Source organism: Ixodes scapularis, unplaced genomic scaffold (assembly GCF_016920785.2).
Source record: "Ixodes scapularis isolate PalLabHiFi unplaced genomic scaffold, ASM1692078v2 PGA_scaffold4__175_contigs__length_147842914, whole genome shotgun sequence".
NCBI classification, from domain to species: Eukaryota; Metazoa; Arthropoda; class Arachnida; order Ixodida; family Ixodidae; genus Ixodes; species Ixodes scapularis.
Genome location: NW_024609879.1, coordinates 134,756,389 through 134,783,927, shown reverse-complemented (window position 1 = coordinate 134,783,927; position 27,539 = coordinate 134,756,389). Strand labels below are relative to the sequence as shown.

At 44.5% G+C, this 27,539-nt stretch overlaps 1 pseudogene; it reads right to left on the bottom strand.

Annotated features, from left to right (window-relative positions):
* Positions 1 to 11,781: 11,781 nt before the first annotated feature.
* The window catches only part of LOC120847018, a 32,572-nt pseudogene continuing 16,814 nt past the window's right edge, over positions 11,782 to 27,539 (bottom strand).

Below are 27,539 nucleotides of genomic sequence, written 5' to 3'. Positions count from 1 at the left end.
GTCCATCCTAAACTGAAACAAAGTATAGAAGTGTACGCCTCCACGCCGACTGGCCGGCGCTAATTCGCGCTGCACATTGACGTGAAGAAATACACTTTTTTGTTTCACTATTACTGAGCTGTTTCCATGACGTCGCAGCCGTTTGTTTAGTTGAAAATGAGACAACGACGTCGATGTCTAGAATATTTCAGTCACTTCGCGCCGCCAATTGCAGGAAGGTACTGCTTATATTTTATGACGCCGAACCGTTTTTAATGAACTGGTAACCGCCGCATGAGATTACGGTTCTGTTCCGGTTCGGGTTGAATATCCATTGTTAAATTTCGGTTAGAGTTCTGTTCCGATTCATTTAGAAATAACGGTTTTGCTTCGGTGTTCGGCTAGTGTTCGGTTCGACACCTTGTTTACAAGCTGCATGCTAATTTCGCTTGATTACAATAGCCGAATTGTAGCGTTTCGCGGCGCTGGGAGCGACACTATGGTGCGTGGAGCGCGTCTCCGACTGGTGTGTTTAGCGTCCTGTGACGCCCATACATCAAAAGTGGTCCCAAAGCGGCAACAAATGACGTCACAGAAGCCGGAGTGTCATGCTGTTGCACGTCGCGATCCTGGCGGTTGGTCGTAGAAACACTGGCGAAAACCACAGGGGAACGGGAGTGTCGCAGTCGTCACGGCGTCCCAGGCGTCCCAGCTTCCGGCTGCTTTAGCTTCCATGGACTGTAACAATGGAGAGCGACCTGCAGCAGAACAGGCGCCTGCCACATACACCACAGCCATGGGGACGCCACCAGGTTCGCGACCGGCGACAGCATGACACTTGTATGACGTCATCAGGCGGAAATCGAGGGACCACTTTTTTGAACCCGGTAAACACACCAGTCGGAGACGTGTTCCAGGCACCGTGGCGACACCTTGTCTGTCTACCGTTTGGTTGCTCCATTGAGGGCGCGCCATTTTCATCCTCCAAGGAGCATGAGCGAGTGCGACAATAAGTCCGTCAGTCACCTCCAGTGTAATGATGCTGTTTCAAGAGCCACTTACCGCGCAATAGCGAGTTGCGCCATCAGCCCGTAGGCCCTAGATGAAAACCAAGAAAGCTCGTATAAGAACCGAGCCCCATTCCATTCCCACTCCATTACGGGCCAAAGTCACATAATTCCATTCCCATTCCACTCCCATCAGCGCTGCCGCCATTCCATTCCCATTCCATTCCGGGGTCGCGAAAGTGCGGAATAATTCTGGAATCATTCCAACTCCAGAAAGGCAACTCTGCAACACTGCGTACATGCTTACCACACCTGCCCGTTTCGATCTGTAATAGCATCGTACCCTCGAGGGCTTTAAAAAATTCCTGCCAATAGACAGTTAAGAAAAAATGTATCTCTTTTCGAGAAGAGACAGCTACCCACAACAATCGTCGGGGATTGCAAAAGAAAACAACAACAACTAATAAGTTAAACAGTAACTAAGAATGAATAATATACTTTTTTAATTACTGAAAATAAAAAGAAATAAAATATATAGTTCGAAACTTGTTGTGAGTCATCTCAAACTCCTGAATTATTCAAGTTTAGGAAGTTTGAAAGCACATGTTAAGTGTGGAAGTGCACTAATGAAACCAACGTTTTCCCATCTTCAGCTTTTTGCCAGCAGCACGAGTGGAAACTTCAGCACAACCCCGGGCTTCACGCGTGCTCTAAGTTTTTATATAGTTAATTTATTTAAGGGTATTCGATAAGGCTTAGCAAGTTTCTAGTCGGAACCATGTGATACAAGTTTGGAGCAACAAAAGATATACATTAAACTGGTTGTATCAAGACTGCAACAAAAAAGTCAGGCAATATTCATATCCGGTTGATGTTAACGTCATGAAAACCTATATAAAAGGTTAAAAGAAAATTTAGGACATTGCCTTTCTAAAAGTCAACCTAGAAATATAAAACCAATATTTCTATCACGCTTGGAGCAAGATATAATAAATTTCATGAAACTGACCTACAAGAACAATGTATCTTCAGATAGCTTATATGTGAAGCTATACACTGATGGTTGCTTAACGTCTTAATTCTTAACGGTTCAGTTGTTCCTGCAATCTAATTAAAATTGCTCGGAAAACAAGTTCGTGACCTTATAAAGAAAGTAAGTATAAACTCTAAAAATATACTATTTTTTTAAAGACAATTCGTAATCCTCTTTAGAGGTTGAAAAAATACTAGTCGTAAGAAATAACTCAAGAGATCGTAAAAAACGGCCAAAATTAAAAAAAAAAGAAGTCAAATCGTTTTTTAATGCATTTCACCAGGTGGAACTTTAGAATTGCTTTCTTTAAAACTTTCAAGTTCTCATTTACTTAAAGAGCTTTTTCGTTTATCCTGGTACAGAAGCTATCATATTGTTTAATCGTTTCGTTGGTCCCTTCGTTCGCGCATGGTACGCAGTGGTTCGACATTCGCTGGTGCTACTAAGACGAAGGATTTCTTGCGTCAGCTGAGCCATGAACGGTAATCCACGGTCCGTAATGAGGATTTCGGGGGCGCCGTGCCGGAATGGAAGGACTTTCGCCTCAGCGTATCGTGTTAGATAATCTGCCAGACAATTATCCATTTGTTTCCTCGCGTCCATGGCGGAAACAATTCATGCACATCCATTCCGATTTGCTGGAATGTGGTAAATACCGGTGAAATACGCTGAATAATTCCTGCAGGTCTCGTCGCTGGTTTCTTCCGTCATTGACACTCGTGGCAAGATCGGGTGTAGTAATGACCTGTCTTCGCAAGCTTGAGCCAGTAGTACCTTTCGCGTATCCTGGCAAGAGTCCTGCTGTAGCCAAGGCGTCCCGCCGTCGGGTCATCGCGGCAGGCTTTCAATATATCTTCTCGAAGACTGGATGGGATCACCAACAGCCACGCGGTGTTGTTGTCACTGAATTTCTCCTCTGTAACCGGAGAATTCGTTACTGAGGCCACAAACATTGAACGTGCCCTTCAAGCACACGCCTCCCGTTACCAGCAAGTTCCCGGCGTCGCTGCCCTCTCGACTTCTAGCTGCAACAGCCCGAACCTTCGCAAGATTATCTGGGACGACGTGCGGGGGGAAATCAGGAAGCTTCGGCCTGCCGCCACAATACCGGCTTCGTCCTCAATCGCCGAGATTGACCCGGGAAGAAGTTCAGGAAGCGCTGCAGCCAGAAGTTCTCCTCAGCGCCGGTCCCGAACCACCGACGCTGAGGTACGCCGCAGCTACCCGACGACCACCGTCCCGCGCTTACCCGTCTACGGCGCCACCCCGGCGTGAACCTCCAGCACCGCAGTATTCCCGACGCCAGCAAGATCGGGCGCACGTCCGCCTAGAACAAGCTTGCGAAAAACGTCCGACGTGTGGAGGACGGCCGATCGACGCCGGTTGATTTATCACTGCGGGGAAGCCGACCACATTTACCGCCGTTGTCCCTACCACCAAATAGGACTGCGCGGATTCAACCCAAAGGACTCACACCCACGCGACGGTGACCGATCGTGGGATCTACAAGAGTACCTCCGACGACCTCGGTCTACCGCACCTGCACCTCACCGCGGGTCCCGGTCGCCGTCTCCACGACGTCCAGCTTCGGCGATGCACCGACCCCGTCGTGAAAGCCTCTCGCCCAGGTCGTGCCTGGAAAAAAAGCGCGGCAACCCTTGGAGGCGGAGTTGCCCTAGAATGACGACGAAAAGAGCCTCCAAAAACGCCAGTGGCCTCTCACTCGACCGACGACGGGCAGCGGATCGACGCTTCTGCAATAATTCCCAACAACCTCAACGTAAGCATCGACGGCCGCTACGCGTCGACACTTGGGGACACAGGAGCAGACTACTCCGTTCTGAATGGGGGGCTTTCACGCCGTCTTCGGAAAGCGGCAACGCCGTGGGAAGTCCCTCAGAACCGAACCGCAGGTGGGCAGCTCATCATACCAGCCGGGAGATGCACTGGTCGTGTCGAGATCCACGGTAAGACGTGCCCTGCGAAGTTCGTCGGTCTGCAAGACTGTGCGAGAGATGTCATCCTCGGAATGGACTTTCTCTTCCAGTATGGCGCCGTCATCGCCCTCGGAGCAAACCGGCTGACGCTACGAAAACATGTTCCACTACCGGAGGAACTCAAAGCGACGTCGTCTGTGGTCTGAGTCCTCGCAAACCGCGTGAACTTACCGCCGTGGTCAAGTATTTTCGTACCCGTCGGCATCAGAAAAATCCCTGCGGCGATGTGCTGCTTCAGGGAAACCTCCAGTTGTTTCTACGAAGTGCAATTGGTGTCGTATGAGGAGTAACAAAACTTCAAGACGGGCGTGCCATGGTCCTGATTACAAATTTCCAAGAACAACCGCAGCACCTTAGGAAAGGCATCGCCGTGGGCCACATCAATGAGCTCTAGAACTCAGCCGCAATCGCTGCACTTTCGGAAGAGCCGACTTCATCGCAGAACGAGAGAACGCCGCCCCCGGAACTTGACATAGACCCGAAGCTTCCAGCCTCAGAACGAGGACGGCTGCTTGACCTGCTGAGCGAATTTCACGAGTGCTTCGCCACAGCATCATGGGTACGACAAACAACGGTTTCGAAGTACAACATTATTACTGACGACGATGCGCTCCCGATCCACCAGTCACCGTATCGTGTCTCCTTAAGGGAAAGGAAGGTGATTCAACATAAAGTCCAGGAAATGTTGAACGACGACATCATTCAACCCTCGAGAAGTTCGTAGGCGTCCCCAGTCGTCCTTGTAAAGAAGAAGGACGGACCCCTGAGGTTCTGTGTGGACTATCGTCCACTGAAGGCTGTGACGAAGAAGGACGTCTATCCGCTCCGCCGCATTGACGATACGTTAGACCGACTGCGCCATTCCCGATATTTTTCGTGGATGGCCCTGGAGTGTGGCTACTGGCAGATTGAAGTCGACGAACGCGACCGAGTAAAAACTGCCTTCGTCACTCCCGACGGACTGTACGAATCCAAACTAATGACGTTCGGGCTTTGTACAGCACCAGCCAGCTTCCAGCTTGTCATGGACACAGTACTGGCAGGTCTGAAATGGCAGAGCTTCTTCGTCTACCTGGACGATGCAGTGGTATTTTCACAGGATTTCAACAAACACCTAAGACGACTTCGAGCAGTGCTTCAAGCCATCAAGACCGCCGGCCTGTCACTCAAGCGAACGGAGTATCGGTTCGCCAATGGTGAACTAAAGTTCCTTGGCCACGTCATAAACAACAAAGGTGTTCTTCCTGATCCGAGAAAACCCGTGCCGTAGCTGCATTTACGCCGCCGTCCGAAAGATGGCTGTGAGATTTCTCAAACTTTTCGCTTACTACAGGCGGTTTGTTCGGAACTTCGCCGAGCTGTCCGCACCGCTGTCGTACCTCACGAAGGACGCCATAAAGTTTGACTTGACAGAAGAACACCAGCGGTCATTCGACAGGCTCAAACGAAGACACCAGACGCCCCCGATTCTGTGCCATTTCGATCAGTTCGCTGAAACACAGATTCCTACTGACGCCAGTAACACCGGACTGGGGGCGGTACTAGTCCAAAGGCAGGACGGGGCGGAACGAGTCATCGCATACGCAAGTCGGACGTTGTCTAACGTGAGGAACTACTCACCGACTGAAAAGGAGTGCCTTGCTCTCGTCAGGGCAATAACAAAGTTCCGCCTATATGTGTATGGAAGTCCTCTTTGCCTGGTCATAGACCACCATTCGCTCTGCTGGCTCGCGAATCTAAAGGTCCCTCCGGACGCCTCGACCAGTGGAGCCTACGACTGCAGCAGTTCAACATGACTGTGGTGTACAAGTCCGGCCGGAATCACAATGACACCGACTGCCTCTCAAGTGCTCCCGTCGAGGCCGGTCCTGCCTGCGCCGAAGACAACGACGATGACTGTTTCTTCGGCGCTCTGGATCTCAACGACATGGCAGCACTCCAACGAGACGACCCTGAACTACGAGCACACATCGATCACCTAGAGGGACAAAAAAACGTCGTTCCCCGCGTTTTCAAACGAACACTGCCAACCTTCTCTATCCGAAAAGGTGTGCTCTACAAGGGTAACTTTAGCGACCACAACACGGCGTGGCTGTTGGTAATCGCTTCCAGTCTTCGGGCAAAGATATTTCAAGCGGCGGGACACTTTGGCTGCAACAGGACTCCTGCCAGGATACGCGAAAAGTACTACTGGCCCAAGCTTGCGAAGACAGCCCATCATTACATCAGATCTTGTCACGAGTGTCAAGGACGGAAAAAACCACCGACGAGACCGGCAGAACCTTCCGCCTATTTCACCGCCATCTACCTCACTCCAGCGAATTGGAATGAATTTATTCAAACCGGTTCCCACCATCGACGCAAGGAAACAAATGAATAATTGTCGCGACTGATTATCTTACACGGTGCGCCGAGACAAAAGCCCTTTCATCGCTAAGTCGCCAAGTTTTTAATCGAGTGTATTATCCTCCGGCACGGCGCCCCTGAAGTCCTCATCACAGACCGTGGAACTTCGTTCATGCCCAGCTGACCCAAGATATCCTCCGTCTCAGTGGCACCGGTCACCGTCCAGCCACCGCCGACCATCCGCAGAAAAATGAACGGCATGGGACGAGGTGCTACCCTACGTCAGGTTTGCTTACAACATAGCGGTGCAAGAGAACACAGGAGTAACACCGTTTCAACTGGTGAATTGCCGAAGAGTAACGACCATGCTCGACGCGACGCTGCCCCACGAACCAGCTGACGATGGGATCGCCGACGGACAGGTGGTTGCTCAACGAGCTGAACAAGTTCGCCAGCTAGCCCGACTCCGGATTCAAGATCAACAACGTATCAACGCCGCCCGGTTCAACCTTCGTCAGGTTGACGTTCGCTTCAAGCCCAGAGATCGTGTGGCAGTCTGGATCCCGATGCGACGACGCGGTCTAAGTGAGAAACTCCTGAAGCGCTACTTCGAACCCTACAAAGTGCTTCGTCGACTCGGGGATCTGAACTACGAAGTGATGCCCGACGGAACTCGGACTTCATCTCGCCGCACTCCCCGACCGGATGTCGTCCACGTCGTGCGCCTCAAGCCGTACTACGATCGAAAGGACTGTGAACTTCGTTTTTATACTACGCTCAATAGAATTATGTTTTCAAGCTCCGTATTTCGCCATTACTTTTGTTTGCTTTGCTACTTCATTTCCTGCCTACATCGAGGCGATGCTCTTTTTAAAGGGGGAATAATGCCATGCGCGTTGGTGAGCGAGCGGGTGCATGGCCGAATGGTTACCGTGCTTGGCTGTCGTGCGGAAGGTCCAGTTCCGATTCCAGTCAGCGGAATGTTATCTTATTTATTCTTTCAAATTTGTGTTCTCGTAAGTTCGAGAACATTGTTGTCTGATCGAGTTCCGAATGTTCTACGTTGAATGTTCCAGAATCCCACGCGGGTACAGAGGACTCCGCATGGCGAGCGGGGTCAGCCTCGCCCCAGCGTTCGATCCTGCTGTTTTGACGACATCGACGCCTGCGACGCTAACCTTCTTCTATATTGTTTTGGGCACAAGTTCTCCCCATTAAACGTTTATTTCTCCAGTTATTTGCCACCTCAACATTTTTCATTCGTGACAATACATATTTGGTTAAGAAAAAGATCAAAGACAAGTTTGGTTGAATTTAAATAAATCACACTATGCATAATTGAGGTTAGGCAGGTAACGGAATGAAAAATGTACTGCCACAGGATGTTCCCACGTCGCTATCGCAGATCATATTGACAATAAATGACCATTGTAAAATTCAATGGAAAGTTTGCTTGGAAGAGATAATATGTAAATAAAAAATACAAATTCTTCTGAACCCTGTAAAGTCGGGTGCCCCTTTTCTTCTCAGTGCTCGGCGTTTAACCTAGAGTCCTATCTCTGTTTTGTTGTTTCTGTACTTGTCGGTGGGAAGTTATTTTGTCCTTTCCCAAATATATATAATTTAAAAAAAGAAGCCACAGAAACATGCTCTTTCAATACTTTACCTTTTATGTCATGTTTTGCTTTGTTTTTATTTACCGCAATCCCCCTGTTTAGTTCTATAATATTCAATTCTCCACGAATGGTCTGCGTTATATCTAAGAGATCATTACAGCAACATTTCAGTAGAACTCGGAAGAGCTGGTATCAACTTGGTAAACGTCAGTCTGCACCCCAATTCTGCGATCGCTCATCAGATAGTTCTGACGAAGTTGCCAAAACATTTGGATGTATCTTTTATACCTTGTTTCGACTATTTGTCTTGTAACCCGGAAGAGACTTGGGGGTAAAGGCCATTAAAAATCGCAAAACAACCTCTGCCCTTTCCAATCTGCTCTAAGCTCGTCAGTCAACAAAAATATTTACATATATATAATACCTTGTTTCTCTTGTGTGAAAGTACGTACTATCGGGGAAAAATGAAATGCGAACAGAGGAGCGCTTGGCTCGCGGTACAGGCTGCGCCGCCTGGAAGTGAGCCTAGGGGCGAGGGTTCGTGGCCTACTTCGATGTGTTCACGCCCCTCGATTGGCGCTCCCCAAGCTTCAGCAGTGCGCCTCTCAGTGCGCTGAAAGCTGTCACCGCTATCTTCGCCTGCTCGGCAAATGCGGCGAGCTTCTTTGCACCGCACGCGCTGAGCCAGCAAAGATAGCAGTGATAGCTTTCAGCACACCAAGAGGCGCACTGCTGAAGCTCGGGGAGCGCAGAGGGAGGGGCGTGAACACGTTGGAGTAGGCCACGCACCCTCGCTCCTGGGCTCACTTCCAGGTGGCGCAGCCTGTACCGCGAGCCACGCGCTCCTCTGTTCGCATTTCATTTTTCCCCGATAGTACATTCACATAGCTACTACCGCCTTTTAATTTTTTTTATTAATACAGCTTTCTTTTTTTCGAATGACACTCGCGGTGATTTTCAGCAGATTAGTAATTACAGCTACCATTCTACCGAAAATAGCCGAAAATACTTTCAAGAAATATTGGGTGTTATATGGAAAAGATCTGTTTCATATGTTTTTGTTAACAACTATAGGATTACTCTAATCTCTGTGTCATGTAACTACCTTATTTCTGAATTATCAATGCACAAAAGAATATCCCAGAATACCCCGTTTTAAAATGCTTTGTAGAAATAGACTCTCAGCAGTTGGGTCATCGCAAGAGGCTTAAAAACCAGCCTCGTGTGTTTCCGTCCTACTCGGTTGCACGTGAGTGAACGGACCTTTAAATAATATTTATATAAAAAGGTTCAGAATCTAAAAACAAATTATATTTGTTTTTTTTCGCCTTGCGGCTGAATTGCGGAGCCTGGCCCTCTCAAGAATAGGCACAATAGGTTAATTAACGAGCTAAATATTTAAAATTTTTTTTATAAACATGATGCAATAAATAATAAGTAAACATACCCTTCTTGGGGCTTAATGATATTGGAGAATTCACGCTCGACCTCATTATAGTATAGCCTTGTTGTGAAATTTTATTTAAAAACTTTCAGCTTTTCAACTCTGGAAGCCCTTCCGACCTCAAGTATGCAAGCCAGACTGGAAAGGATGGAAAGGTTGCCGCCGTCGCTCTTAGATGGCGGCAGCTGTCCGGAGTTGTGTATCGACATTTGTTTGCTTGCGGACACGATACTGGGGAAACTAGACCTTAACAGCTCCGCTGTGAAAAAAAAAATTGTAGTAGGCGCTACAGGGCGAGAAGTGTCATTCTCGCGCACGGACTCGAAACCGAAACTTTTGTCGGCGAAACGTGCTCGTGAGGCCGATCCTTCCGCTTTACGCTCGCGTTCCACTGATCACGCCACCAATAGAGATAACATACGGACTACAGAGCAGGCGCAGGACGGAAAGATTGACGCCACGGCCGCGTTTCACCGATTAGTTTCGGTTTTGAAGCCGTGGGCGAGTATAACAAAACTCGCCCCGTAGCACCCCCTACGAATTTTTTTTATCAATATTTTTATCACGGTTAGACTATAACGAGATCTAATTCCGATTCTCCAATTACTTTAGGTTTGAAAAAAGTGAAAATTTAGAAAGTTAGTTAAAATATAGGGTGTCCCAAGTCACCAGGCTAGACCTAAAATGGACCGTAAAAATCGACGTGTGCACTAGCAATATATAAAATTTTCGTCAAAGGTGTATTTCACAGGTCGGTCTTTTCTTGTAAAATTAGAAAGCGTAGCTCCATTTCTGCAAAAAATATTGCCACGAAACTTGCCAGGGTTAACGGCGGGCGGCGACGCAAACGATCAAGTCGAGTTGCGGGGTGTGTTTGGCGCTCGTATTGAGAGGTGGTGCTACCTATTTATCAAGACTTCTCGCGACCACCGCCGGCGATTAAAATGAGCCTACACGTTTTATAATGTACCTTTGGTCTAAAAATACATGCGGACAATAAAAGCAAAACTTAAAGGAACCAAAAAAGCGTTTGCATCACGACAGCGCTTTTGCTGCCAACGGATTTCTGTTTCGTGTCGTCTGCTTTCTTTCGCTGGTCGGCTACACATTCGAACGCTGCTCCCGACGCCATCTATGATTACGCGCGCCAAACCCACCCCGCAACTCGACTTGGTCATCTGCGTCACCGCCCGCCGTTGACCTTTGCTTATTTCTTGGCCCTATTTTTTACAGAAAGGGAGCTACTCGTTCTAATTCTACAAGAAAAACCGACCTGAATACGCCTTTCACCAAAGGTTTAGATTGCTACGTGGAAGCGTCTATTTTTACGGTCCATTTTAGACGGAGCCTGGTGACTTTGGACATCCTATATTTTTGTTTAGTAACTAATATGCAATGCATATATAGTCAATGGTCCATATTACCTAAACAGTAATAAATGACACTTCTTTTTTCGTGGCCCGAAGAATCCAGAAACTCAGCCCCAGAATAAAGGAAACGTGATCTAAGCTCCCCATTTTTCTAAAATTACAGACCGCACAAAGAAACACCCTGCATATGATTGAAGGCAACGTTATTGGGCAAATAAACTGTAGAGTGTGTTGGTGAAATTTACTTGATGCAGGCAACCTGGTTTTTAATCAACATACTAAAACCCGAGACAAAGGCAAAAAAAAGACAAAACGTTCTGTTTTGCCCTTTTGTGTTGTCGCTTCGAGCCAGCATGTCGACCCTGCATACGTTGCATCTCCAACCCTTGCGCGAATGTTTTCCACCGATATTTCATCACTCCGCGACGTTTGAAACTATGCGGAGTGAAAGATGTTCTGTTTCTTGCGCAGGGGTTGCCGTGACGTCAGAACGCCGAGCTCTGATTACCTCCGATTGTAGAGTCAGTGGGTAGACCTGAAGGCAAGCCGCCTTGAAGTCTACCCACTATCGTTCCAATCGGAGCCAATCAAAGTTTGGCTTTCTGACGTAACCTCAAGCCTTGCTCCAGGAGCAGCCGAACTTGCGCTCCGTATTATTTCGTTCAGCTCAGAGGGTGAAAGTTCCGTTTTCTTTTAAACGCTAGACGGCGAAAAATTCTTAAATACGTTAATGTTTTTCGCTTTTTTTTTTCTCACTTCATTTTGAAATAAACTTGTTTTGCCCTGTTTTCTCTATTTTGTCATAATATTTCCTGGGGAAGGATAAACTCACAAATGCATGTACTATGCCATTGAATATTAGACAAACCAACAATAAACTTACAACATGTTTAATTAGTAACAATATTTATTCAAAGTGAACTTGTTACGAACGCTACATTCTTAAATGAACTTGACTGCCGGAAAAATGTGATTAATTAATTCACTGGTTAAGGTGAAGTGAATTCTGTTGCTAGTTTTGGTTTTGTTGCAAAGGTCTTCAAGCCAGTGGGAATATATACGCAGTCTTTGTTGACGCATATCTGAAAATAAATAGTAATATTAGGGTTTCTATATAAAATTAGCTTGCAAGAGTTTCAACACGAAATGAATGATTTAAACCAGATCATTTGATATCTGATCAGAAGGCATAATTGGGCGATATGATACTATTTTTTTATATGAAACACCTGTGAGATTGTAACACAAATGCCTGGACCGGAACATCCATTCGGAGCGCTTTCGTATGTCTGCACAAAAATGCCTCAAACGCTTTCTACGCTTTCATTCGCAGCAACCGCAACTTAAAAGATTTGCTATCAGTATATTTCCTCGTGCCTTCCTTTAAAGATAAAGAAAAATAGATGAAAGATTTTTACAAAATTCTGTAGTGCGAAATTAGAGCGCAGCTCTAAAGAAGGAGGAGGGTAGGGTAGGCCCCTCCTCCTCCTCCATACCCTCCCCTCCTTCTCCTTATCCCTTCCTCCTCCCCCTCTCCTCCTTGAAACCTCCTCCTCCTCTCCTCCTCTTCCGTAGCCTCCCCTCCCCCTCCTGCGTACGCTCCCATCCTCCTCCTCCGTACCCTAGCCCCTGCTCCCACAGTTTCCTCGCTAAATTTAGGCGAAAAATTGAGGCCACGTGACCTCAACACCTATTCCATTTCCCGCTAAATTTAGCGGGGAGGTTACGCCGTCAGCTACGGCGACGACGACGGCGATGCCGCTTACACGGAAACAAGCGCCTAAGAGCTGCGCTCTAAAAAAAAATACTGTCTGTCAGAGTACCATGGTGAGTCAAATGAAAACAATATACATTTCTGCTCGACCTTTTTTTAAGTAAAAGTAGTACACACCTGTATAATTTTTAATATAGTCTCCATTCTTCTGAATGCAGACCTTCCAGCGCTTAACAAGAGCTTAAATTTCCGTAGAAGATATCACTCGGTTGTTTGAAATGTCTCCCATGCGCACCGCCTGTTGCACCTCTTCATCGAAGCGGAAATGCTTCCTGACTGCCTTTTTGACTGGTAAAAAGGCTGTGGCCACTTAGGACGAGATTTGGGACTAGCGTTTTTAAGCAGAGGTACATCATCCACCGTCACTCGACAATTTGCAATTGTCAAGCATTCAGACTCTGCAATGAAACAGACGGTAGGATTAGGCAACCACAAGGCTTGCCTGACCCTATCGAGGAGGGTCTGAAATGCTTGTCTGCTACCTTCATTCTGTCCCTCTAATATACGTATATTCAAGTATTCTTCCCAGTCTCAGGGTTCAAACATTATGATACAAAACTCGCGTCATTTTGGAACTTCCTTGTCCATTTGTACATTTGCTGGAGTGATAGATTGTGTCAGCATACCGCAGCTTAATTTGACAACATAGTTGAATAGTTTTCACTCCTTCCATACCTAAACAACGAGTGACAGAAAGCTTCTTCTTTAGTGTATTGCCCTGAGTGTGAGGTCATTTTTACGCGGCTTCTGTGCGGTCGCACACGCTGCCTGCATGATGCTACCACCTGCTGAACGCTATTTTAAGTATTTGTAAGAAGACGGCCAACTTCAAAGACAATATCGCCCTATTTGAAAACGTTATTTCAATTTCCAAAGTTTAAGGTTTTCATTTGACTCACCTTCGTATAAAACGTTTTTGGCAAGGATAATTTGACGAAACGTATAAGACGCTAAAGCGAGCTGAAGTTAAAACCGAAAAAAACAATCTACAGCCGGTTTGATATTTAATTCAAATATATTTATTTTCCCAATTCCGAGAAAGATACACTAATGTGGTCTGTACATGTCAGTTATACGGACACAGGGACAAAATGTAAGGGACTAATAATCAAAAGGAGTGACTTCATTTACTAACATTTTTTAATTAACTTCATTTGTAGGTGCACCACTCCTAAGTCCTGCCTGCCAGCCCCTCAGGAGGAAATCTAGTTCTTGCATATGGCTTGATTCCAAGTAGTTTATACTCTAACCTCATGTTTGGTAAGAACAATTTTGTCTTTTGCGTTGATGCGTTAAAATAATTTCAGAAGGGTAAGCGCATTCCTCCTCCATACAATAACAAACTTCGTGCCGCAGAAAGGCGTTTTCACTCAATAGAACATCAAATGACTGAAAGTAACCGCCAGCATGATGACATTTAGAGAAGAGAGGATTGTAGTGATGGCATCAAATTAGAATAGATGCTATAGTAATTTAAGCGGTGTAATACACAAAAAGGAAGGCTTTAACTTTTTCTTGTACTTGAGAGTTTAAAACATATTTCCGGCAATCTATATTTATCTAATTCTGGTGCATAAAACTGTTTACGAAAGCATCTAACTGGAGCGGCTAAACAATGCAGCCAGGACTTGGCAAAAAGTGACTACGATTGTTACGGTACTTGGAAGCAATTCTGGCCTCTCATTGTTCTTGAAATGCTAATTAAATTAAATGTAAAACAGAAAGAGTGACAACGAAAGTTGACTTGTTCATCATTATACATCTCTGAATTTATAGGTCAATATGCGAAGATGTAGAGCCAAATTTTATCTCGCTAACACAACTGACAAACGAAGATGCATAATGCTTGTTAACTGTTATTTCCACGATGAGAAATTCGACTGATTTTTCCCCGGAGCACGAATCACCCGACGCAAACGCCAAGCTTTGGAAGCAGCGCTGTGATGTGAGCTTTGTGGTGGAGGTACGGAGAGATACTCTTGTTGCACAAACAGTCCACGTTAGATATCGTTAAGATCGATGTAATTTTAACGACTTTTTTTTAAAGATTTTATGGAAAGAGTGGAAACCGCTAATTTTGACGGTTAACGCTACTATCCTCACCGCCGGCATCTCGACAGTGTAAACGACGAAGGTGGTGAAGGAATTAGGCCCGCTGGTGAAGTCACGCATACTCCTTCGCGGATTGATCTCTCGTAGGAATACGGCTTTACTTTGACGGCTTCCTTATTGCGAATTCCACTGATCGTTTTGGAGTGCACCGTGATCGACTTTTCTTGATCGCGCCTATTTCACTGAGCGATCGGGATCAAGACGGACGTGTTCCCCTTTTTGGTTTGGGTCAGTTCTCACCCCAAATCTCGATCCGGATTCGATGAAAGCCGCCCCGCCGATTTCGGCGGATTCAACCGGAAGCCAGCCTGACCAGACCTCGGCGCGCGCACGTGACTTCCTTTTTCGCTGGGCATCTCGCCTCGGAAAAAATCGTAATGATCGCTCGCGAAGTGCCCTAGTGCCACCCGCTTTACAGCTGCTGCCTGATGACAGATCGTCGACAAGTTTCTCGAGCAGCTCTTCGAGCAGCAGCGTCTCGAGTAGCAGCGACGACGAGGATTGCCTATGTCCCGCATGAAAGCGACTGCATTGTCGAACCTCCGCAGAAGAGGCCGAAACTCGAGCGTACATGGACACCGTTTACGAGTATTCCAATGAAGGGGAAAGCGGGTTACACTGGTGCACATCGCTTATCGACATGCATCCTTCACGTCAGGATCAACTTCGCTCGTGCGTTGAACATGCGTTTGTTGGCACCGCGAGTGCTTCGAGATCCGGGACCGCGGAAAGGGGGTTCACGGGAAGGTGAATGACGGGATGGCACCTGCCGATTCCAAAGGAGCGGTCTTGTTCCACTGGTGATTCGAAGGCGGAACGACTTCGTTCGGATCGCATGCTTCATTTCGGATATCTGTCAACTGATCCCGGCGCGCTCCAAAACGACAAATGCAATTTGCCATTAGGAGGCATATGCGAAACTTATGTCGATAAATACGAGATGTTTTGCGTGTTGATCTATTTCTATAATTTATCTCATTTTGTTAATGATGCGACTTGGCTACACTCTTAGAAAAAATGGAGGAAAAAAGTAGCAACGGCGCGTCTTCCTCCCTTCTACCGACGCGCCCCCAAGCGGACACGAGACAAGGGGAGGAACGAAACGTTTTTCTCCTTCTCCAGGCAGTCGGGAGAAAGCTTTCGCCCTCCCGACTCATCGTCTTTCGGTTTCGTTTTTCGAGCAGGTCGTGCACGTTGTTTAAAAAATTGCTGTTGAGTTGATTGAGCTTCAGCAGCAGCGAAGGCCGCCTGTAATTCCGTCTTCTAGTTTAAACGTCCAGAACATTTCGGTTACATTGACGTTTTTATCACTAATTTTATCAAACGAGCTAACGAAGCCGCTAGAAACAGCGAAGTTCCGGAGCAGTGCCAGCAGCGCCACATACACTGGGGGATGGCCGTCTCCGGATTGCGTGACTCGCGCGGCACGGAACTACAGCGCTACAGCCACTACAGCACTACAGTCACTACAGTAGCGAAACCACGCGGAACTGTGTCCACGTTTTCGACGTTATGGAAATATCAGAAACTGCGTCCAAGACAGGCAGGTTTTCCTGCCGGCTGCCTGGGTGCCTTCCCCCCTGAGTTCGGTTCTGTTTTCCGATGCCGAGTGCAACCGGCGCTCAACGTGGTTTTGTCTTTGTGCGTGTCAGCAACATAGCTGCAACATCGCGATGGCAGTGTTGCGGGTTGTGAACAGAAGACTGGAATTATCGCCGATGTGACCATGTGTTCGCGTATCAGTGGTGTAACAAGAAATAAGATGAGATCGTAAGCTGTTGGGCATTGATGCCGCTGGTCGGGTTGTGATCGGAGGGGGCGGGGTGTCGCAGTTTGACATTCCGCTTTACATTAAAAAGTTTAATACCACTTGAGGGATTACGTGCAATCGATCAACGTGCGGATAGTCATGTTGGAACGCTGGTCTGAACTGTAGAAGTTCCTATCGTACTGTGGCCAATGTGACTGTCGGAATTCTCTCGTCCCCGAGAGCAATTGCGCTCAGGGGCAAGGACTGAACAGTACGAAATCGGGACGTAAAGTACGTATATTTACAGTATGGAATTTCGGCATTAAAAACAATAGTAGGTAAAATCGAAAAAAAAAAAAGCTACCCTTTATTTTGCTGTTTAAATATACTATACGGTTGCCGGAGAAACTGCCCTCCGTGGCGCGCTGGGATGAGCGCTAGAAGTTTTCGGGCTCGCAACGGCGTAGCTCCGTACACTTAACACCTGCCGCAAGTGGCGGCTTTGACTGCATTCAAGTTGATCGAAAAGCGATTTCTCAGTCCGTGAAGCATCACTTCCAGCTGACTGAATATCCGCTCTACAGAGATTAATTCAAGACGGCAATTGCAGCTTTGCGCGAACAGCACAAATAGAAAAACAAATAGAAATACAGGCTACGACGTGCCGTGTGGGGAAACAAACTCTTGGCTTCGAACCGCATTGGAGCGGCTTGATTTTTTGGCTTTCAAATAATTACGCCATGATCGAGCGTTTACGTTTTAATAAGAGATTCAACCCCTGAGCCATTCAAAATACTCTCAGAGGTATGACATTGCTGGGAAAAAAGCAACATGCTGGGAATATTTTTTATTGCTTAGGGAGTCACCGAAAAGTTCCGTACGTTCAAAACGACCAGTATAAAAGACGGAAACGCAAGGCACAGGTGTAGTGTTCGGTTTAGTGTGTTGATCCGTTGTATTGATATTTGTATGTGCGTAATGTATGTTCACCTGATGCTTGTAATAAGTGTAATGGGTGTAATGTGTGTATAGTAGAGGGTCCTCAAGCGCAGTATTGGCCTGAGAGAAGCAAATTATTTTTTGTAGAACATGAATTGGGCGGTACCTAGCGCCACCTAGCCTAGCTACTTGCGATTACTCTGCTTGACCCCGCCATCTGGTGGCTAGCGATTTAACCTTCTTTCGCGCTATGCGATAAACAGCGGCCACAGCGGCTTCAAGTTTGTTCTTTCGAGAACGGTTTTTAGTTTCGCGGAGTGAGTTCGCCCTTCTCCGTGATGTGCGGTTGACGAAGGAATTGTGACTCGAGGAACACCGAAGGTAAGACGCAAAGTGCGCGAAGTGACTGGGTATCGCTTGTCTCCGTTTAACATCGCAGTGCTGTCGACGAGAAGGCTGAGTAACTGCTTTTGAAACGCAGGTTTCTGTACCTGTGGGGGGAATCTGGCTTCGGAAATAAACACAGTTTGCAGAAAGCTCGTGTTACGCTTTCATGTGCTGCTGCTTTCGTCCCGTACAAGAGACGCAGCGTCCTCGTTAAGCCTTATTGGGCTCGATTTGCTCGATTCGGGGCCGCCATATTGAGATGCAAGTGACGGAGGAACTTTGCTCCCCTGCTTCAGGGACGAAGGTTTCTCCCTTTCTAAAGGAACATAGGTTACAAGACCGTTCCTCTCCTAAGGGAGGACTATCCATACCCTTTTTTCTAAGAGTGTAGTCTTCGATAGTGGACAATGCTTAACACCGAATTCACAAACCTCACTCAAACTACACTCAAACTGAAGGGCCCCTCCACTTCCTCGAGGAAGGCGCGAGGACCGGCGCTGGCCATTCGCGAGGGCGGATCCGCCGTCGCGATTGGCCCGCGCCGGCCCTCGCGCCTTCCTCGAGGAAGTAGAGGGGCCCTTCAGTTTGAGTGAAGTTTGAGTGAGGTTTCTGAATTAGGCGGTTAGTCTACTGAGAGCCGGAGAAACCACATGCGGCTTTACTTAAGGGCGCCTTACTATGAAAGCGCGGTAATTGAAATAGTCGCATTGATCGATGACAACGCCTGAGTATAAATAGCTCAGCAAAGCACATGACATTAAGGAGACACGCCCTTTGTTTCTTAGGCTGAATATGATCATAGCAGGCAAGACGGGGGGTCAGCGCGCGTGAAGGTTCCTTAAACACGTTATCGGAGGAACGCCTGCCACGCGGTGTAATGCTTATGTGGGTCACGGTGTAAGATAGTGTAAAACCTTTTATTTTCGCTGCCCCGGTTTTTCGCGAGTTGAGCAGCGGGGTCACATTCGCGACTATTAAATTTCGCGAATCCTAAAGTCTGCAATTCGCCTCCAGAGAAAATAGAAATATTCGCGCCCACTAAAGTTTGCGAATTCTACAATTCGCGAAATTCGCGAAAATAAGCATACATAGCGGTATTACAGTTTACGTATAAAGGTGAAAGCGTACAGCACGGCGAACTTCGCGACGCGATCGACCAGAGAAAGTCCTGCTGGCGCGCGTCGCAGTAGCCACAGCCGACAGCGTCTCCACCGTCCGGACAGCGCAACTAAATAAAAAAAAAAGCAAGCGAAACCAAAATAGTGTCTCGTTTCCGTGGCACCCCGGCGCGCCCTTTCCTATTCGGGAACGTCTGCTTGTGTTCTTGACAGTCGCAGGCTTGAACACCGCGCCAGAAATCTCTCCGCTTCAGTGCGTTCATGAAACCGTTATTCTCGCCGTTGAGGCACACAACTACAGTCAATAAAAATGAAGTTTCTAAGCAACACGTGTAGCGCAAGGGATAAGTTCTACATCACGTGACGCACTCAGTAAACGACTTTAAAAGCAAACATGCCTTTCAAAGAAAAGCATGGAAAACCGGGCCCGCCATAGGCTCCCATTAGCCCGCGTATCGAGGATCCATCTGGTGCCACTGCTTGAAACCATGGTGGAAGGACTTTATCTGGCAGCCGCTACGCGCGGTCTGTCTACACTTATAAGTAACTAACTCCGTGATATGGTATATATATTCCTTATCTGTATTTTAGCAGAATTAGCTTCTACATACAAGTCATTATCTTCTGAACGCATTTCTAGTAAGCTCAACGAAATCGCACGTGGGCAAGACTCACCAATGAAGTATTTTCTCTCGAACATATAGTGTTATCAGGAGCGTCATGTATACGGTCAGAGTATTTCTCTCCTTGTTCATGCATATGATATCACAGCGAATCAAGTCATAATCCATTTTTGTTTGTTCGTCCTTATAATGCTAGAGAAAGAACGGTTATTTTCACCGATGTCAATACATTTAAAGGTGTTATAATATAAAGCTATTAAGAGAAATACCTCCTGATATGTAATGTTCGTTCCGGGGTGTTTTAATTCGCAGAATTTCTGTGGAGAAACTGCTTTTTTTTCTATGTCGTTGACCGTTAAATTCTTGCTATGCCTTGGCGGTGTATTATTCAGGCACTTGATACTCGGGTCCCTATAAAAAAATAAAAGTATATGTCTAAATTGAAAACCAAACACATAACACGGAACTAGTGCGAAGCTTTGTTAAGTCTCATTAAATTGCTGAACGTCCTTCGCATATGTCACGGTGAAGGCTGTGGGAAAATATTGCTTTTTAATGGCAGCAGGCTTTATTTAGATGTGTATGGAGAAAAACGCTGCAAAGCAACTCTTCAAAACGACAGTATTTGTAGTAGAATTCCAAAGAATCTAGGGAAACGGTGTGGTAGAATTTAGTGTTTGTTAGTGACACCTAACTCTATTAAAAGGTGTGTGCGGAAGAATACAGTGAGGCAAACAAAAAAGGAACAACATTTGGGTCTAGTATTTTTTAATAATCTAAGAAGCCTAATAAATTAAAAATGAGGGTGAAAATCGAGACGTATCAATAATATTTTTTTTTTACTTTCCACCACTCAACGGGAACCATTGCCTGGTGCCCGGAACGCCGCAATATATATTTTTAGGCCGGTACTATGTAATACATATTTTTCTCAGTACCTAAACTTAGCATTCCTGCAGGGTAATGGCAGATCTAGCTTGTAATTGTTGCAACATGTTTAAAGTAAAGAACAATTGAGTTCTATTTTAGCTTTTCAAACATACGAACGCGCTTTAACTGAGTCAAGAGCAGTCTTGTACACGTTACTAAAAAAAAGTAATCGATTACAATTACTATTACTCTTGGCTAAAAAGTATTCGATTAGATTACTTGATTACTCGACAGCAAAAGTAATTGGACATTACTTTAAGATGTAACCGTTACTTTTCCGATTACTTTATTGTGTGAAGATTTACATCTTTAGCGCTCATAACAATGAACTACTTCCAACTTCGGAACCTTGCTTGTCGCAAAGACCACGTAGGGAAAATACCAGATCTTGGCGTGTATTTGAACTGGATTTGTTATATTTTGCATCCGCTTTAGACATTCTTCGGTTCTGGTTCTCCTATGGGCTGCGAGTAGGTACCGTAAGCAGGATTTTTTATTATTATTATGATTATTTCTGTGTGTGTGTGTGCGTGAGGGGGCTAGTTTGAGCGAACGACTTACAAAGCTACATTCTCCTCCCTCAAACTTCGCACTGAGTGGCCTTTGTCACGCACTGGGGCTTCCCTGAGGCATCCAAATCCCAATCCCAGCTCGAAAAAAAAAAAAAAAAAACAGAAAACGGAGATTCCGCAGAAACTATACATACAAAGCGGTTGACCTCGTTACCTACAAATCCTCAAAAATCGTCTTTTTTTTCTGTTCGAAAAAAGAAGCAAAACCTATTTTGTCATTTTAGAAAAGAAAGGTGTGTGTGTGTGTGTGGGGGGGGGGGGGGGGTATGGAAAAATAGTAACGGTTAGACACGTAATTTTATTACTTCAAAAAGTAATCAGATTACTCTTGTGATTACTGCCTAATAGAAGTAATCAACTGATTACAAAATTACTAAAAAAAGTAATCGATTACAAGTAATTTCATTACTTGTAATGCGTACGGTCCAAGTCTGGTCAAGAGTCAAGTATATAAAGATTTTGCATAAGGTTGCGTGCATTAATGAATAACCATGAAATCAAGTGCTCTTCTATACCAAAAAAAAAGATATAAATATTTTCGCATTTTATATGTATACATTTTGTTATTTCTCATTTGATTCACCCAAAGTTCTTCATTTTTAAGCGATACCGAAACAGGTTTTTTTAAAATAAACCACAAACTTTTGAAGTTGCTTTAACGTTAGATACTATGGCGCTCCGTGCATTCACGAGGGCGTCCATAAAACCATTCTGCCAACCTTGGCCTCGAGGCAGCTATGTACCTGCCTGGCCTCAGACAGGGTCACATGGTCGTGTCGCCGCGGGGTCGATGGGGATCTCGAATTCGGCTCCCGACGTGCCGCTTTCTCTCCTAGCACTGGATGGCGCTGCAGGCGCCCCGTGGCGGGCGAGGAGAAACCTCCTCACCCATCGATCGATATATACTCGGTAGGTCAGGGGGCGAGAGGCCGCTTAGAACTTCGGACGAGACCGAGACGCAGGCAGGTGCGTGGCGACCGGATCTAGGATATCGCGGGACACGAGGCGTGGGGGCCTTCTTTGTGTTTAGCTTTTGGCTTAACGTGCGTTTGTAAATATTTGTGTAATGTCGCTTGTATTTGTAATTTAGATTGAGGGTTTTGTAACGTTGTGTTTTATTGTACGAATAAACTGGGAGCGGAATCCCGCTCCCGTGAAAGAACCAGGCTGGACTCGGGTTGTTGATGGACCACGTGGGAAATGGCGAATCGGCGGCGGTAAACGAATCCCTGAAATACTTATATTGTGTAATAGTCAATTTCTACATTAGGTCTGACAAAATAAAGAAAGCTAGAACGTTATGCGTAAACGCGCATTCCTAATATCAGAACTGTACATAAAGAAATACTTATGGTGTGTGAGATCTTCGCGCAAATGATATAACTCGGTGGGAATCCGAGATTTCTGTTTTATAATGGTAATTTTAAAGATATGTTTTGCTCACAGTGTCCTGGAAATGACAATATAATCCGAGAAATACACGCAACTTCAGAGACGGTGTTATGAGTGCTTCATGTTCCCGTTATTTCAGTACTTCCTCAATTCTCTAATTTATGTATGAAATGTGACTCACATTTGAAAAGCCTCGAGCTGATCTGCGCTGCACACTGAAAATATATGAGTGCTATTTACGTGGTACGAAGGAGCCATGATGTATCCATCACTCGCATTACAGTAACTGGCTCCTGGACTGTTTGTTACGCTGTTTGGTGGACCGTCACCATCGTGAGACATCCCAAGTCTGTTTGATCACCAAAAGTGAAGTACGTTTTAGCGTGTTGTACAATATACATAAATTCAAATACTCACACAGTTGCTCAATTCAAAGTGGTCATTTAACCCTTAATTCACGAGTACAATATCTCTCAAATCTTTTCTATTTGGTCAAAAGAAAAAGAAATAATTACTAAAGTATTAAATATTAGTATTAACTAAAGTATTGTATTACTAAAATATTTATTATTAGGTATTAACTAAAGTGTTACAATTAATGAAGTGTTAATTATTAAGTATTAACTAAAGTATTATAATTACTAAAGTAATAAAGTATTATTTCTCGTCAGGTTTCTGTAATTACGACCAATTATGTATGACAGTTAAACCTTCTCGTGTATATAAAGTGAGATTATGTGCGCGTATGACTATAAAAATTCGCATACTTCTATTAATATAACTTTTTTAATTGCTGATTTTTGTTAAACTGTGTAAAGTGCAGAAGTGGAAACTTACAGGTGTCCGACTTCGTGGACAAATGTGTGCGTACCAGTGAACATATTTGCCTCGTCTTCTACCATGCCCACCTTGCTTGAGCGGCACGCACCACCAAGGTATGCATACCCTTTGATTAAAAAGTAATATTCAGAATAAGGAATGTGGTTACAATAGTTGTGTGCTTCAATAGGCGCCATTGCGGAAACTTTTATAACTAGTTTTAAGTTTTTTAAACAGCACTGGAGGTAATTCATAACCAAAACCACATACGATGCTAATCATTTAGTTTCGATCAGTGTTCTAAAGAAGATGCATTTTGTTTGAAAACATTGGCGAAAATAACTTTTGAAAATGGTCCAATGCAATAAATTGGGATAACAGTCAAGAACTGGTTCATAAATATTTAAAAACGATCAAGACTTCTCAAGAGTAAGTACACGTCATACATATTTGTACGCGTAAAGCGCTTTATGTAAGGCATTAATGACATCCTAACCTTTTTCAATGGTCTGGCAATATTTTGATAGACAGAGTTTTTTTAAGTAAAAGAAAAATGTTAAACATGTATCAAAATACCAGCACAACAACAAGCATTCTCTTCGGCAGTGTTGTGTCATTGTTCTTTGGATAAATGAAGGTAGAACTCTTCCACTGCAAGGTATTATTGTTTATGGAGGCCTGCCGCTTGAACGCACGTGAGTCAATAACTTTTGGCTACCTGTCCCGCAAATATTAATATTTTTATGTTATTATTCGATGTTTATGACTTTTATGGTGTTAATTTTGAACAGTAGATATATAAGTTGCCGAAAGGGGGAAATGTGTAAGGGATGTACGCCTAGTGCGGCTTTTTGACCAGGCTGGTGTTGCTTCAAAAATTGTTTTCACTTGACCTGGAGTAGGCCTCGGTGAAATGTATTGGAAGATAGAGCACAGAAACATGAGCAATGCAGAGTAAAAGTGTCTTCTGGTATCACTCAATCTGTGTGTATTTCTTTCATTTTGTCGTTAACGTTTATTTATAGGCCCTAGCTTGTGCGAATACACCCGTATAACGCAGAAAACACAAAAACGTGTGAAGGCCTATAGGGAAATTTATGATATATATTAAAAAAAGTTCTGTCCGCCTTCAAATTTTCTTTTGTGTTTTCAGTGTGGTACGAGTATATTTGTACGAGAAACATGACTCAGTTTACTTTTTAATTCTCATTGGCGACCGTTTTTTCTATCTAACTTATAGACAAGTTTAATTTTTGTGCGGCATACATACCTAAAATGCCTTCAGATTCAACTTTCTTGGTCGTAGAGTTATACGACGCAATGTTAAGTCTGTAAAAAATATTTATATTGAGCAAAAACACAAACCTACTTAAAATTGAAAAAAAGAAGGTTGTGATGGAGTTGTGATGAGTTTGTTTATCAGTCGGCATTTTATACAGTGCATAGTCTATGTGACCGAAAGCAGGGTAGATGGGTGTATTACAATAGGATTTTGGACTGAATTCTGTAAATCTTAAAATCTTAAAACTATGTCAAACTCAATATTTACCCAAAGTGTAGAAAGTTTAGAACATATGTCGCATCAGATAGCGCGCGTGGTGTGTGCACGTGTCTTTAAGGTGCCGAAAGCACCTGAAATTAATTTATCTTGCATCTGGCATCAGCTCTCGTGCACTACGGGTCCTAGCCTGAGACCGAAACCGGTGCCTCTGTGTGCAAAGCTTTCTGCGGATGCTTCACGAATCATGTCCACGATCTTTTTATTTTTATTTTTTTCTAATTGGTACTAAGGAAATTTTTTGGTTGATATCTTTTTTATTAAATTAATATTATCTAAACGCTCTAATGTGTTGAAAATACAAATATGACAAGTATGTGTGTACTTTTTATGTATTAGAAAGGAGCCAAACCTTGCGACGCGCCCCATTTTTCAGATAGCTCAGAAATATGGCCGTATCGCGAAGTTTGGCCATGTTTCTGGTAAGTATAAGTATACGCCACAATATAACTTTGATTTTTTTAGGACGCTTGAGGCGTGTAGATTGAGGATTACTTATAAAAAGACGAACTGAAAATACCCATCCTAACTTCTTATGGTTATCCGGAATATCAATATTTTTTATGAATATGTGAAAGCACACCATTTTATTAAATTACTTCAGTTAGTTTCGGTAATACCAGGATTTTGCGTATTTGTAACCAACCACATTTTTATGCAACATGTTTCGTGGGTTTAATTTTTCAAGAGACTACACCAACATAAAGTTTAAATGGGAGCAAATAGTTGGTGCTGTGGTGTGTACCGGTATCGCTGTACAAATGTACAGCAATACATATGCAATAAACGAGTAAACTAAGTTCCAGGGCTTTCACTATATAACGCAGATTTTCATATATATTCTATTTCTCAAACATGCCGCGTTCGACCACACAGGATACAACCGACAACACGCAATCTACTATATTGCTACAGGTGCTATCCCCACAATTTTCTTACATTTTCTATTTGACAAAAATCTAACTTCCGAGTAGGGAAATTAAATATATCCACGAGGAGCTGCAAGCAGTTGTGCAAAACAACGAATTATTTTGTAAAACGCCACGTCCAAGGAATACTCGTGATAACCTCATATAAAACTCGAAATTACCTGTTTCCCATCTAAGCGCCAATTAATGGGCGGCTAAATGCATTGCGTTCTACACTGGCATTGAATAAATTACTGGTTCCAAGTAGCTTATGGTTAATTTGCTTAGAACTGTGGACAACTGAATGTTCCAGTCCTTGGACGGTATCGTCTTTAGGTATAGTAGCCTATTTGCTCAAAGTTACAATAGTGTCTTTGCGGTATTTTACTCATCACATTAAATCTTGATGTTTCGCTTGGTTTCTGGTGTTTTCATTTCATTCTGCCTTTATTCGGGTGAACTACCCAAGCACCGAGCAACATTCTGGGAGTGTAGTTATACGTGGTGTAACGTTTCTAAAGCAAATTTAATACCAATGCCAATTTCTCCACACAGTCACGTAAGGTGAGCGCGCGCAGCACTTTCACCTACGCCCCCGCATTTCTTTTTGGTACTGGAATAACGTGGCTAAAAGTCTATCGCGGGCTCTTCAACTTTTTTTGCCAGTGTGCTTGTTCGTTCTTGATGGATGGTGAGTTATTTATATCACCGATTGGATGAAAAGATCGAACCGCAGGTCGAGCGTATTGAGTTGAAAAACTCTTTCACCGAAATCCCAATAGCTCAAGTTGTTTCTCAAAACCCAGCATACAAGCCATGGTTAGACTTTGTGGAAAAAAATTAATATTAATGCCTTTAGATAGTGCGAGCGGACTGGTTCGCTCGCTGTTTAACGTTAGTGTTCGTGACTGCAAGCCGTTTTCTGTAAAAATAGTCAGAGTGCAGGCGAGCTGGTGTAAGTTGAACATGATTGTAAACCTGAGACTGGGGCAGGAAGAGAACACAGCAGAAGGTAGTAAAAGAGGAGGCAACGTCTCAGACGTTGCCTCCTCTTTTACTACCTTCTGTTGTGTTCTCTTCCTGCCCCAGTCTCAGGTTTACAATCATGTCCGTTTTCTGTGTTTTTCTACAACGACGCCATGTTTAGACGGTAAACAAAATTGGGGATAGACTATTAAAATAAAAACCATAGAGGTTCTTGACTACGTAGCAACCGAATTCTTTTTCTTGTACTTGACTAGAGGCATTCTTCGAAGAGAGGATGCTATTTCGGAATCAATAAATCACCGGCATTGAAATGGCGTCTTTTGTGTAGATATCTTTAAAAAAATAGACCAAGTTCCCCTTTATATATAAAGTGCTTGCCGTTTGTACAGCATGACCCGCAGTACAATAGTTGACTTTTTATTAAAGTTAGTATGCATACCCAGTTAGCAGTACAACGATGTCGTCCTCTTTGAATTCGTTTCTGTTGTGAGTGTAGTTCTTTAAGTACTCAAGGCTTTCTGTCGTTATGACACTTTCATTTTTTGGCGGTTTCTTAATGAACGTTTCCGTTCTTTTCTGAAATCGGTGTGACCAAGTGATATATATATATCACCCGAACGTTAATATTGCAAGCAGATATGACAGATTTCGTGTGGCTAATATTATTTTGAATTGGTTGATCACTCATAATGTCTGGTATGTAAATCAAGCTCGCTGTCGCGGAAGGCCAGACAACATTGTATACAGATCGAACCACTTAATATTCAGAAAATGGCTGAACATCAGACAAGCTCTAGATTTTTGTCAACTTGACTATTTTTTTTTGCCTTCACAAAAAGATTCCGAATATCAGCCATTAAAGCGTTTAGTTCCTTCAA